At 42.1% G+C, this 13825-nt stretch overlaps 1 protein-coding gene across 3 annotated transcripts in view; it reads right to left on the reverse strand.

Moving 5' to 3' along the window:
- DICER1 (dicer 1, ribonuclease III) overlaps nt 1-13825 on the reverse strand; it is an 848581-nt gene that overhangs the window by 379459 nt on the left and 455297 nt on the right. The gene's annotated exons all lie outside the window — the stretch shown is intronic.

Here is a 13825-nt window from a genome sequence, read left to right on the forward strand (position 1 = left end):
ACCCTAATGGAAGGTCTTGGTTTGCTCTGGGTCCTGAAAGGGTTTACAAAGCAGTTCATATTGGGTTTGTACCAACCTCTAGTTTGCGACCTACGGAAGGCAGCTCTGATACTGGGCGACTGCATTACACCACAGACTTTGCAATATCTGTGTCCTCAAGCATCTGGTCCATCTGGGCACCAACAGATGTTCAATATTAAATGAGGGAATACCTTAATGTGTGGCGTCTCCAATTGTTACACACTTTCTTGCCACATAAATGAGCTTGGACTCTATCAGGTGACAGGATGTCACTGTTTTTTGGGGCGGAACTTCTCTTCTGTGCAGGGTGGATGATTAGGAAGTTGGCAGTGACTTGGTGATGGACAAAAGCGGGGGTCTTCTGAACCAGTTTATATAGTTTTTTTTTATATTCATGAGGGTGGTCTCTCTAGCCTTTACAGGCTCCTTAAAGATGTCAGTGAGCGACCTAAGCATCCCAGTCAACATGGGAAGGTAATGCACTATCTCTTCAGACTTGGCTGGGGTATTGACCAGTAAGTCATCCTCTTCCTGTACCATGTTAATTTTTACCAAATGGTGTCAGGTGGTCTAAAGTATTGCCATAATGTAGTCAGGAGTTTTGTCATGGGTGCTAATTTTGTAGGGTAGAGTTCGAGGTCAGGATCATTTCGACGGGTCAACTATATCACCTTCATAGATCATCTCCCACCCTGGGCCTGAAGGATTCATCGTAAGGTTCTGTAGGGAATGTCGTGGGGTATTAGGGAATAGGTTGTGGGGGTATTGGTGGAAGTGTTGTGGGTAAGGATGCGAAGGGTGCTGGGCTAGTGGTTTAGTCTCTGACCCTTTTGAATGTGAGTGATCTCAAAGGCGCAAGGCCTGGCTTCTCTGTGAAAGAGGTGTTTTGTCTGGATGTGGATGAGTTCTGTAGCCGGGGGACTGGCAAGAGTCTTGCCCTTGCCTGGATGTATCAACAGCTTCTTCTGTTCTACAACAAAGACCTCCAATAATTTAGCAAAGACCGACACCAAACAAAATGGTTTCTTACCGCTAGGAGTAGTTTTGCAGCTTGAAGAATTTTCTGGAGTCAAATTCTGTGCATTATTCCGCCGTCTAGTGTTTGGGTCTGGAACTCTCCACTTATTAGTAGCCCACTTTTCCTGTTCCTTTTTAATTATTTACTTACTTTTTTGTTGGCATCGACTGTCTTACCATTTGGTGCCTAACCTGGACTGTTCTGATGGCATACTCCCTCCCAGGAGGCCATATTCAGATTCTTTTTTTTTGCTCCCTTATCTTATGGAGAGGTGGGATGGGTGCCTTATAGTCCATAAATTTCTATAAGCTGCAAACTACTCCAACAAATAAGAAAAGATCAAGTAAGAAACCATTTCATTTTTCAATGTGAATCATTTATGGATTCACATGTGGTGCATAGATTTTGTAGTTTTTTCATTCTTGTGGTGGTTTGGGTTAAAGGTCAGATTGAGCTTCTAAATAAATGTTTTAATGCTTTGTCCCACTTGAGCTTCCTTGTTCGTTTGTATGTCTGTGCAATAGTGCTTTGTGAACACGTACCCTGATGACCAAGCAGAAGCCACACAACTATCCTGTTGTTGCTTCTATAGTGTGTGCTTTAGGTTTGGTTTGTAGTTGTATTCCCACTGTCGCAGGACATTTTTGGATTGTTTGCGTGATCCATCTAGAATGGTATTTTTGTAATTGGTCTCATCTTGTTATTGTATGTGAATGACACAAACAGTTGCTTTCCCCTCCTGATTGGTTTTGTTTTTTCCATGTTGTACATGATTGCTTTTCTGGGGCCTAGGGAAAGTAATACTCTTTCAGTCTGAATTTTTGGTTTTTGATTGGTTTATGTGGAAATATAAGATGACCTTGGGTAGAAGGTTGGGTCTGTCCTCATGATGATCATGTTTTTGTGTAGGAACATGAATGGCTCCTGGATTGTGAACATTTGCAATTCACTTACTCTTTGAGGAGATGTCATAGTGATAAGAAAAGCTGTCTTCAATGTGATCATTTTTAGAGAGGCCTTGTGGAGTGGTTCAAAAGGTTTCGTAATCAGCTGTGTTAGCACTAAGTTTAAATTCCATGTTGGTGCTGGCACCCTTCTTCGTAGAGCTATTCGTTTTGTTCCCTCCAGGAATTTTTTAATTACAGGGATTTTGAAGAAACTCATTCCTATATGACCTCTTGTGTAGGCCACTGTCGCTGCCAAATGTACCTTCAATGAAGCATGCGAGTTGGCTGTACAGTAGGTGTGTGAGATATTAAAGGACTGCTGTGTCCTTTGTGTTGTCCTTTAAGTAACCAAATTTGACGCACCACCTTGAGTATCTTTCCTATTTGACTGTGTAGTATTTTCTTGTGGTCAGTCTAGATTCTCTGAGAATCGCCATTGTGTTCTCTGGCAGACATAGATGTCTAAACTATGTATTCAGGGGCCATGCTGCTAAACTTAGGGTTTCTGGCTCTGTATGGAGATCTTTTTCCTCCTTGCATGGAGAGTGGACCTTATAGCCCCAGTAGTTTCTGTATATTGTCATCAGTGTCATTTGAGACTGTTTGCATTTGCTGATTATTTTGGATAACAGTGGGATCAGGGGAAAAGTGTAAGCAAATATCCCTGACCTGTTTATCGTCAGAGCATTCCCTAAGGAGTGGCAGTGTGGGTGCCTGGATGCAAACAATCTGCCTTTTGTGTTTTCTGGTGTTGCAAACAGGTCTATTTCTTTTGTTCTCCATTATCTGATTATCTGTTTGAGTACTGCTTGATTGAGCTCTCACTCGAGAGGAGGATGCTTGTCTGCTCAGCTTATCCACGTCTTTCCCTGGAAGATGTATTGTTGTTATGTTTATTTATCTCTGGATGGACCACCTTCAGATTTCCTGAGCTAGCCTTGATAGTCCAAAGGGTTTTGTTCCTCTCTCTTTGTTGAGATAGAACAATGTATTGTCCGTTTCAATTGGCAATGACTTTCCCCGCAGCTGTTTGTGAAAGGCTTTTAAGGCAAGGAACACTGTCTTTAGTTCCAGGACATGGATATGTTGTACAGCTCCTTGTTCTTTTCAAATTCCTCTGACTTTGAGTTTCCCCTTATGAGCTTCCCCAACCCATATGTGACGCGTCTGTGATAATGGTTATTTTGTGCATTGGAGATGAATGGTCACCTAGATGCTATATTTGTCCTATTCCACCACGCCATCTCCTCCTGTATTCTATGTGTGACAACCACTAGATCCTTCCTAACTCCATGTGGCTTGTGACCATTAATTTTGTACCCCTTCCTAAACTGGCCTCATATGCTGGGCCCCTAGTATGCTCATTTGGCGGTATTATGCAAGGACATTCAGAAAGTGATATTGAATGGACTATTCTTGAAAAAGTTTCACATGCATGCATTACTGATATATGGATACATATCGGAAAAAGACAGGTATTTTGGATGTTTTATTTGGATTCAGTCCTTAAGAGCCTAAACGATCGGACACCTTGGGAGAATGCCCTTTAGGGTGGATATATGACTCTGTGAGGACCCGTATTTCCATATTGTTCCCTTTTTCTCTTGGGGCACACATTTTGTGTGACTGCAATAAGCTACATATGGCCTTGGCATGGGGTTATAGGCCATGTTGAGACCGAGGCTCGGTGGTCAGGTTTGAGTTAATATCAGTGAGTACCTGGCTCGGGGTTTAGGTGCCCCAATTGTCTAAGGAAAGACGCTTTAACTTATGTAGTTCCAGGGTTTTTCATGATTTCGTGGTCTCTCGATGCCCTATCTAGCAGGACATGTGTTGTTGTTTTTATGATGATTCTATATTCATATATTTGATTTTCCACATAAGTTGGAGTTTGGTTGGTTTTAGGTTTGGGTTTGCATCACCATAGTACAAGCTTTGTCCTGTATATGCTGCTGTCAGGAGTATTACTGTGGAGATTGGACTTGTATTGCCAGTATCTGTGTAGCCGTTGTGCTCTGTAGTTTCATTTATGCAGACAACAATGGGAGTGATATAGGCGGTTTGTCTAGAGACCATCATGACTTTGGTGACCATGCAATATAATTAATTCCCCTATCTCAACACCACTGCTGTTTCCTCCATTCTTCCTTTTTTAATACTATATGCATAGTGCGCATGAAGTGATGTGATTCGAAGCTGATTTGCCTAAGGATATTTGATTTTTATTGTCAAAGACCAGTCAACAAGAATCTGTGTTTTTTGGTGGGTAACAACCGCCTCTGGATCATATCGGGAAGGTAATTTCGAGTTTGTCTAGCCGTTCCAGATAATTAACTACTAAGTTGTCCCAGATAAACAATTACATATAGATGGGAGGCACTTAATGTATTGGCGATATAGCATACGGTCTTCTTGTGACAGCACTGGATATATTTCAGTATAAATAATCCCTATGTGTAAATATGGCCGCCGTGATTTCCCTTCCATTTACTTACACGTTGTGAATTGGACACACACAGTGACGTCACTGGAATTGGCCCAAGATGTGATTGGCTATGTGGGTTTTCCCCATTTACTTTAAAACACCAGTATACAGTTTGGCGTGTACATACATGTCATTGCGGTGGCGCGCTGTTGAAGCAGTCAAGTGTTAGCCGACCTGGTTTTAACTGCTCCAGGTAAGATACTGGGGATTTATGAGTGATATGATCCCCGTGTTTTGGCCATTAATATAGGCATTTCTGTTTGAGTCAATCCGTTTTAAGAACAGCTTTTTTATTATACCACCGTGGATCTGAAGTTCCTATATGAAAGGACTCTCAGGATGTTGAACTTGATTGTTTAGGTACTGTTGGTACATGTACCTACAATTAATCCAGCACTTTGACTTGATTAATAACACCTCTCACAGTTGGGTGTTATCCTGTATCGACAGGTGGTACGGATCATATTAACCCTCATCCCAAATAGGTACAACGTAGGAACATATATTTTACTGGAGATTGATATCATACGGTGGAGCAACGTAAGATTGCAGATATACATACTTACCTTTTGTCACCTATTAATTGTTATATGGTGGTTTATATAACTCACAATAAGTTTACTTACCTTTTGTAATCTATTAATTGTTATATGGTGGTTTATATAACTCACAATAAGTTTACTTACCTTTTGTCATCTATTAATTGTTATATGGTGGTTTATGTAACTCACAATAAGTGTGAGATGCATAAAGATTTAACAACAACTGTCTTTCCTTGGCTGCAGTTTCCAATTCTTTAGGCATGAAGGATTTTTAATCAATTACTGATAGAGGATATGGTTTCATGCAGACTTTTTAAACACTCACATAGGGTGTTGGGGACATTTTTGGGTTCCTCATTCTGTTTTCTCTCAGTGGTTAAGTTGTTGTTCTTGTTTTTTTTTGTTTTTCTTCACCATTTTAATATTCACTGTAGATTTGAGGTACAGTCTTTAATGTACGGCTTGTGTTGCGCTTTTAACATATTTGAATTTTTTCTTTTTGCAGTCTGCAGATGTTTGTGGTGAATGGGATTCCCCTCCTCCCTCCAGTTTATTACAGCTTTTAAGTCTTGTGTCAATTTGAATGCCCTGACGAAGGTCCGTTGCCCTTTTGCCACTGTGCACCGAAACACCTGCTGGCATTTCCACTACAGCTTTGATGTCTGTGACCACATGATTAGGGGTTATGGACCCTACACAAGGATTCTGTTATGATGTGATGCTAGTCTATTCTTATGAGTAGAGGGACCATTTACTGAAAGGTGTCTTTGACATGTTATCAACAACAATCTGAAACATGAAAAAAGAATTAAAGTGTATTCTAAAAGAGATATTTGAAGGGACCGTATTAAGAAACGCTGGTATTTGTCTTAGCATTTTGCTTATTTGAAAATACCATATTTTGGATACATTTTTAAGAACAGCACTAACTGTTTCCGCATATTTGTATATATTTTGTCTTTCTTTGTTGTGGGGTAAGGTTGGCACTACAGTTTTTATGGAATGATGTGCAAATATGAATGGTGTGTCTGGTTGATGAGAGGTTTGCTATTTTTATGTAGTAGTAAGGGGGGTTTCTTGTCTCTAAAAAATTACTGAATTATTGTATTGCATTATTTGTTGCTCGTGAATATATATTATGTATACTAAAATAAGGAATGGACAAATTAGTTGTCTATCTAAGTCAGTCTTTAGAATAAATTGTGTATGAAATTAACTAAATTATGTTAGTCCACAGGAAAAAAAACTGTTTGAAAAAATGAATTTTGGATTCTATTGTTAGAACTGTGTATAGGAGTTGGGGGTTACTTTCTTTAGTTGGTCTCATATGCCTTGTTCTTGGTATGAGAGGTATGCAGGAGGCAAATTTTTCAGCATTTTCATCAATGTCAGAGACTGACACTTCTGGTATTGGTGAGTTTCGTATTTTTAATAAAATCTTATTCTCACAAGGATAAGCTTTTGCTTCTGTTGAGTTGAGTCTTGCTCCCAAGTACTTTGTCTCTTGTTGTGGTTTGGGAGATTATTTTTCTCTGTTTATTGAGAACCCTAGGTTGTGTCACTATCTCAGTGTTTTTGCACTTGCCTAGGGAGTTTTCTTTCACCAAACTAGGCATCTAGATAAGAATATACATGTATCCCTTGCCTTTTTATATGCATTGCCACTGCTGCTAGGCACTTGGTAAACACTCTTGGTGCTGATTTTATTACAGAAACCCAGCACTTTGAAAGTGTGTTTCGTCCACCACAAAACACAAATATTCTTTGTGGCTCCGAACCATTGGAATGTGTAGATAAGCATCTTTGTAGATTTATAGTTGCACTATAGACCACCTTGTTGTAACTGTGGAATGCAAATTTGCCGTGCTGTAATTTTTAACTTGTGTCTTTATGGACTTGTTTAAGAAACCGAGGTCTAGTAAGGATGTAGGAATCTATCTTCCTTTGGTCTTAGGAAATATGCTGAGTAGCTATCCTGGTTGATCTCATTCCGGAGCCCTTTTTCTACCGACTTCTTTTGAAGAAATTATTTTACTTTTCATAATAGACATCATTTTTCCTTCTTAGTGTGGACAACTTTCTTTGGTCCTTTCGCTGGAGGCTGCATGTTCAGTTCTATGCAATATCCACATCGTATGATGTTAATTATCCATTTGTCTGAAGTCACCATCATCCACTTCTAGAGGAAGTCCTTTATCCGCCCCCTCGCAGGCGTTGTGTGCGAGAGGGGGTGATGACGTAGTGAGTCCCTTACTGGTGGGGTCAGCCACTCCTGTTTGTGGCTACCATCTTTCTCTAGTACATCCCCAAAAGGGTTGGCATAGTAGTGTTTTAGTACTGACATTGTTGTGTGGGTGTTTGCACTTGGCTTGCGTCATGAAACCCTTGGTGAGATGTTTCACTTGGAAAACGTCCTCTAACTACTGGCCTCTGGGAGGTGTTGATCCTCTCCTTATGTGGCCCCTGAGTTGCAGGGCTCCCACTGACTTTGCAGTGTCATTGTTCTTGTTAAGCTACTGAAGTGTTTCATCCACTGTACTACCTCACAACAATTCCCATTGAATGAGGTGTAAGGAAAATGGTACTTACCAGTAGACATCTGTTCGTGGAATGTAGTGCTGTAGATTTTACATGCTATGCATAAGCTCACCTTCTAGTGTTGGGTTCGGAGTAGTACAACTTGTTTTTCTTCAAAAAAGCTTTTTGAGTCAGAGGATTTAGTGACTCCTTCTCTTGATAATAGTGCGCATGGGCATCAAGTCCATTGTTAGATTGTTTCTCTGCAGGTGGAGAGTGAAGTAGTGAAAATAGAGAGTAGAATAGAAGAGAGGACCATGCCATGTATCTATATATGTACAATATTTACATCTTAATAAACGTCCACCCGGTCCAGGGAGGGCGCATGTGGATCTACAGCACTGCATGCCACAAACAGATGTCTACTGGTAACTAACATTTTCTGTTCAATGGCATGTGTGATTGTAGATCAGACTCTAAAGCAGTCCCTCCATAAAGCGGTGGCTAGCGTGCAATTGTCTGAAAGAGTGTTTTGAGTACTCCTTGTCCAAATACATCTACACATTAATGTTTTGTGAAGGTATGTGGTGTAGACCATGTTGCTTCTTTACAGATGTCTGCTAGGGTTATGTTACCTAAAAATGCCATAGATGCACCTTTCATTCTAGTGTAGTGTGCTATAGGTGGTACATGTAATTGTCGTTTAGCTTCATTATAACAAGTTTGAATACACTTGAACTCACTGACACATCCAAGGGAAGCGATAGAAACTAAAAAAGCTACTTTCCATGACAGGAATTTTAGAGAACAGGAGTGAAGAGGCTCAAAAGGCGGGAGCCATAAGCATTGCAAGTACAGCATTAGGGTTCCAGGACGGGACTGAGGAATCCTTGGTGGAATGATTCTTTAGGTCCTTCCATAAATGCTTTGATAACTGGCATTCTAAACAAAGAAATGTGCTGTCTGTTTTGAAGATATGCAGCGATGGCTGCTAAATGTAGATGAATAGATGTGAAAGCTAGATTTGATTTTTGTAAATGTAGTAAATAACAGACAATCTCTTGTACTGTTGGCTTGAGATGGTCAATGTTTTGTGTTTGACAATAGCAAACAAAAAGTTTCCATTTCACCCCATAACATTGCCTGGTTGTGGGTTTACGTGCCTCTAAAAGAATATCCATACATTTCAGTGGTAATTGTAAATATCCAAATTCTATGACCTCAGTAGCCATATCACTAGGTTGAGTGATTTGGGATCCGGATATCTTATTTGACCCTGATTTTGTGTGAGAAGGTCTGGTCTGTTGGGAAGCTTTTGTTGTTGAACTACTAAGTGAAGAGGTGTTGTGAACCATGGTTGACGTACCTAAGTAGGAGCTACCAGGATCATGGTGAGGGAAGACTGTTCGAGCTTCTTAACCAGAAAGGGAATGAGTGGGAAAGCGTAAGTAAATATCCGTGACCAACTCATCCATCGAGCATTGCCTTTGAACTGAGGATGCGGGTACCTGTAGGCAAAGTTTGGGCATTTTTTGTTTTGGATGGGGCATAGGTCTATTTGAGGTGTTCCCCACTTTTGGAAGTACTGGTGAAGGACTTGTGAGTGCAGTTCCCATTCATGGACTTGTTGCTGCATCCTGCTGAGCAGGTCTGCAAAGTGATTGTCTGTCCCTGAGAGATATTGTGGCACTATGTGTATGTGGTGATGAATTGCCCATTTCCATATTGTTTGTGCACAATGGGATAGCTGATGAGATTCTGTACCCCCTTGTTTTTGAAGACAGTACATGGCAGTCATGTTGTCTATATGAATCAACACTACTTTGTGTTGCAATTGTGGTAGGAACACTTTCACTGCTATGGAGACTGTTTGCAGTTCCAAGTAACTGATATGGAAGGATTGTTTAGTGGTGTCCCATAGCCTCTGGACTTTGTGGTTGTGAAGATGAGCTCCCCACCCGGCATTTGAGGTGTCTGTCATGAGAGTGACCGTAGGCACAGGGTCTAAAAAGGGCCACCCTTTCATAAGATTTGTGGTGTTTCACCAATGCAGGGAGCGATAAGGCTGGCAGTCCAACAATGCTAGATCTTCTATCTGTCCCTCTGCCTGAGACCATTGACAAGAGAAGCACTGTTAAAGGGGACGCATAAGAAGTCTGTCATGAGGTACGATGGCAATGCAAAATGACATCATCCCTAACAGTTGCATAAAAGTTTTTACAGTGTATGGTTGGTTCTCTGTTAATGTAGCAATCATTGCTGAAAAGGTTGAACTGGGGCTAAGCTGGGAAACGCTAGTCCTAATTGTGTGTAGAGAATGGCTCCATGATAGGGCAGTATCATGAGAGGGTGAAGATGAGATTTGAGGTAATTGATGGGGAACCCCAGAGAGTGTAGGAGACAAATTGTGAGTTGAGTGTGCCTTTGACACTGTGCAAATAAATTGGCTTTGATGAACTAATCCTCCAAGTAAGGGAAGACATGAATTTATTGCTTTCTAAGTTCTGTTGCGACTACCATGAGACATTTTGTGAATACTCTGGGAGCGGTTGTAATATCTTGAATTGGTAATGTTTTCCTGCAACTAAGAATCTTAGGTATTTGCAGTGTGCTGGATGAATGGAAATGTGAAAATATGTGTTCTTTAGGTCTAATGCTGTCATGAAGTCACCTTGTTGTGGATAGGATGTCCTCAGACAATTGTGTCGCTCTTCATGAGCTACTTGGTGGAGAACAGCAGGTACTGAGTTTGCAGCATAAAATGTAACAGGCAGTCCCTACTCAACTGTTCCTCAAACAGGATGCTACTGCAAGGGTAATTTCCCTCTGGTGCAATAGTCATTGGTTCAGGAACCATTTTGTACAAAAAGCAGAAACCAACAGCAAAAAACTAAAATAGAGGAAGGACATACATTTCAGAGACAATTTCAGACCCAAGCGCTAGATGGCAGAATAATGCATAGCATGTGAATCCAGAAAAGATTCACGCTGCAAAACCTCCATTTGGCAGCACTCAAGGCAAAACTAACACTCACCAATAGCCCTCAGCTGTGGGTTTCAAAATCGACCTCTCAGTGCATTCTGGTCAATGTGGTCTATATTTTGCAAACAGGAGGCTGTTTTTTGCCCATTGCTAAGCAGATCATTATACAGAAGACTTACCATCTGAACAAAGTTATTTTCTGCACTGCTCTGCTTTTCTTTGCCCCCTCACACAGGACCCAACTTTGTCATGCTTGCTGCAGTACCAGATGGCAGTGGTTTTGTTCGTGAGAACCTGCACAAACCTCCTGACAGATGACCGAACGGCCTTCTGAGGCAGATGAAAGGCTCAAGGCTCTAGCAGACTGATGGTAGAACAGGCCCTCTGCAAAAGAACAAAGCCCTCAGAAGTCCACATAACCCCCTTCCCAGATACCCTCTGCAGCCCAGCGGTGACGCACCTGTCTGCTGCAGCTGGGAAAGGGAGAGGGGCCTGCTGCTGGACTAACCTTGTTTGATCAGCCATGACTGCAGATCTCAAGCTGTCTTCTCTGAGGCCTGGATGGTGTTGGAAAGGCTGCCTTGATGCTGGGCCTACAGAAGCTTTAAGTTCCCTTGCAGAGCAAGTGTGTGCCACCTGGCATAACTGAACAGGAGATTGTAGAAGGCCAAGAAGCCTCAGAGCCACTCTCACCATGATAGAACCTGAAACATCAGGATCATAGCCCGAATGAAAGACTCTGCAAAGCAATCATATGGGACTTTGGTTTTGGGAACCCCAATGATGTAAGGAGTTCCACTGTTGTCTGGGGTGGTCCATGACTGATTGCAGCAAGCCAGTCTTTGGCATCAAAGTGTAAAGTTATGGAATTACAGGGGCCCCGGACCTCTGAATACAGGCAGCAACCACTTCCATTGCTTTTGTGAACAGCTGAGGGCAGCTGGTGTAGTCGAAGGGGGCATGGAAAACTGAAAATGCTCCTGACCCACCTTGAACCTCAGGTATACCCTGTGGGACTACAGGACAGGAATATGAAAATATACGTCCTACATGTCTAAAGACATCATTCAGTCGCATGGGTCCAGCATAGACCTGATCAGGGTCAACATAAGCATTTTTGCAAGGTCTCAGAATGCGTTCAAAGATCACAGTGCCAGACTGGTGGATGGATGCAAGTTTGCCAGAATCATCAATCCATGTGCATTCTCTATCCGAAGGAGTGACTGGAAATTAATTTAGATTCGCTCTACTGGGCAAAGGTTCAATAAGGCTCTCTGGAGTGGGTGCATGGTGAGAAAATCTGGGTCACAAGGCACCAGTCTAGGAGGTCCGCCCATCTGGTTAACAGGCAGTCAAGAACATGGTTTTGAGTTGGTTAAAGAGTCTGTGAGGGCAACATTAAATAGAAGCAGGTTCTCAGAAGCTGCAGACCCAGGCTGCAAAATGTCTGTCAAAATATTTGCTTTGGTCTCAATAGATTGCAGCCGTAATTCTATTAAGTCAGCTACCCTCTCAACCCCCTGTGCAAATGAGGCACTTCCGTTAATGGCTTAAGTAACAAGTCAAGCTTTGTCTTAGGAATAGTATTCAGCCCACTGGTGTTCTGTAAATCAAGGTATGATTCATCAAAAAGATAGTGATATGTGTGGCATATAGACACTACACCAGCACGCTGACATCAGTGTCTTTATGTGATTATTTCCATGCAAGAAGCACAAAGGCATGTACTAATGCTGACTGGCCAGTGTGCATAAACTAAGGCCTACAGGGGTCTTTTTAGCAAGAGAAAGTGGTTCACAAAATGGGATGGATGGGATGGTTGTTAAGGGATTTGTGGCTAGACAGAGTTTATATCAGATTAGGCATTACCAAAGTTAAATAACTTATTCATCTAATAGAGACTTCTAGCTGCAGCCTCCTTACCTTAGAATAGATACCAAAGCAATACATTCCCGGAGGAGGATCTGCAAACTGGTTCAGACCAAAAAAACCCTAGCAGAACCGCACTGTCAATGCAGAAGTGTGTGGTAAACGTATGCGAGGATGCCTAGGTCACAGCCTGACCTATGTCCAGGATGTGGACACCCCTGAGCTAACAAAATGGTTGCAGCTTTGGCCAGTGCATAGCAGATCTTAATGCAGAGTGCAATCCTTCAGATGGTCCATTTCTGCACTGCTTTCCCTTTCTCCGCTCCAGTGAATCCAACAAAGAACTGACTGTCCACCCTGTGTGCTTTGGTGGGATCAATGTAGAAAGCCAATACTCTTTTCGGGTCTAGGCGATTGAGTGTCTCTTCCTTGTTGGAGGAGTGAGGCAGGGCAAAGAAGGTAGGTAAGCATGATGCTTTGACCGATGTGGAACTGTGTCAATCTTCTGCAGAAAAGAGGCATGGGTACAGAGAACCAGTTTGTCTGGGAAGAAGCTGTTGTATGGAGAGTGAACAGAAAGCACCTGCAGTTCGCTGACCCACCTGGCTAATGTGATGGCCACCAAGAAGGCTGCCTTGATCGTCAGACATTTTGGAGGGAAGGTATGCATGGATTCAAATGGTGAAATCATTAAATAGGTTACAACTAAAGTAAGGTTCACTTGAGGCATAGCACAAGATTTGGATGGAAACATATGTTGAAGCTCCTTCAGAAATCATTTAAAAACAGGTTACTTGAAAGGGGAGGATTGATCTTGTGACCATAAAAAAAGCAGAGATGTCCGAAAGGTACTCTTAACTGTGGCCAAACAAGGCTTTGGCGAGCTAATGATAAAACAAACAGCAAAACCTTGGAAAAAGGTGCAAAAAGATGCTTAACCTGTTTTTCAGTGCACTAAACAACAAACGGTCCAATAACAGGCATATACCGTCTTTGTGGATGGACGCATGGCTACCAAGATGACTTCATGGACTTCGGGACTGAGATCGAAGACTCTCAGTTGCCACCACTCAATCTCCACACATGAAGGCAGAGCATGTGCAGGTTTGGGAGTAGAACCCTGCCTTGTTGATGTGACAGGAGAACCTCCCCAAGGGGCAGCATCACTGGAGGATTCATGTTCATGTTCAGGAGTTTGGGATACAATACTCTACATGCCCAGCCTGCAGCCACAAGGATGACGAGCTCAGTTGATACAGATCTTATTCAGGGCTCTGGGCACAGGGGTATTGGTGGGAGGGTGTCTGGCTGCACAGCTTTAAACCTCAAATTTGACCTGCCAAAATAACCCCATTTTCACAGGCCTTAACATTTCTTTTGAATATTTTAAGTCACCCCTAGGTAGGCTTGATTGCCCTTAGAGTACGGTGATTGGTATTTAAA

The sequence above is a fragment of the Pleurodeles waltl genome, chromosome 9, assembly GCF_031143425.1.
Source record: "Pleurodeles waltl isolate 20211129_DDA chromosome 9, aPleWal1.hap1.20221129, whole genome shotgun sequence".
Classification (NCBI taxonomy): domain Eukaryota; kingdom Metazoa; phylum Chordata; class Amphibia; order Caudata; family Salamandridae; genus Pleurodeles; species Pleurodeles waltl.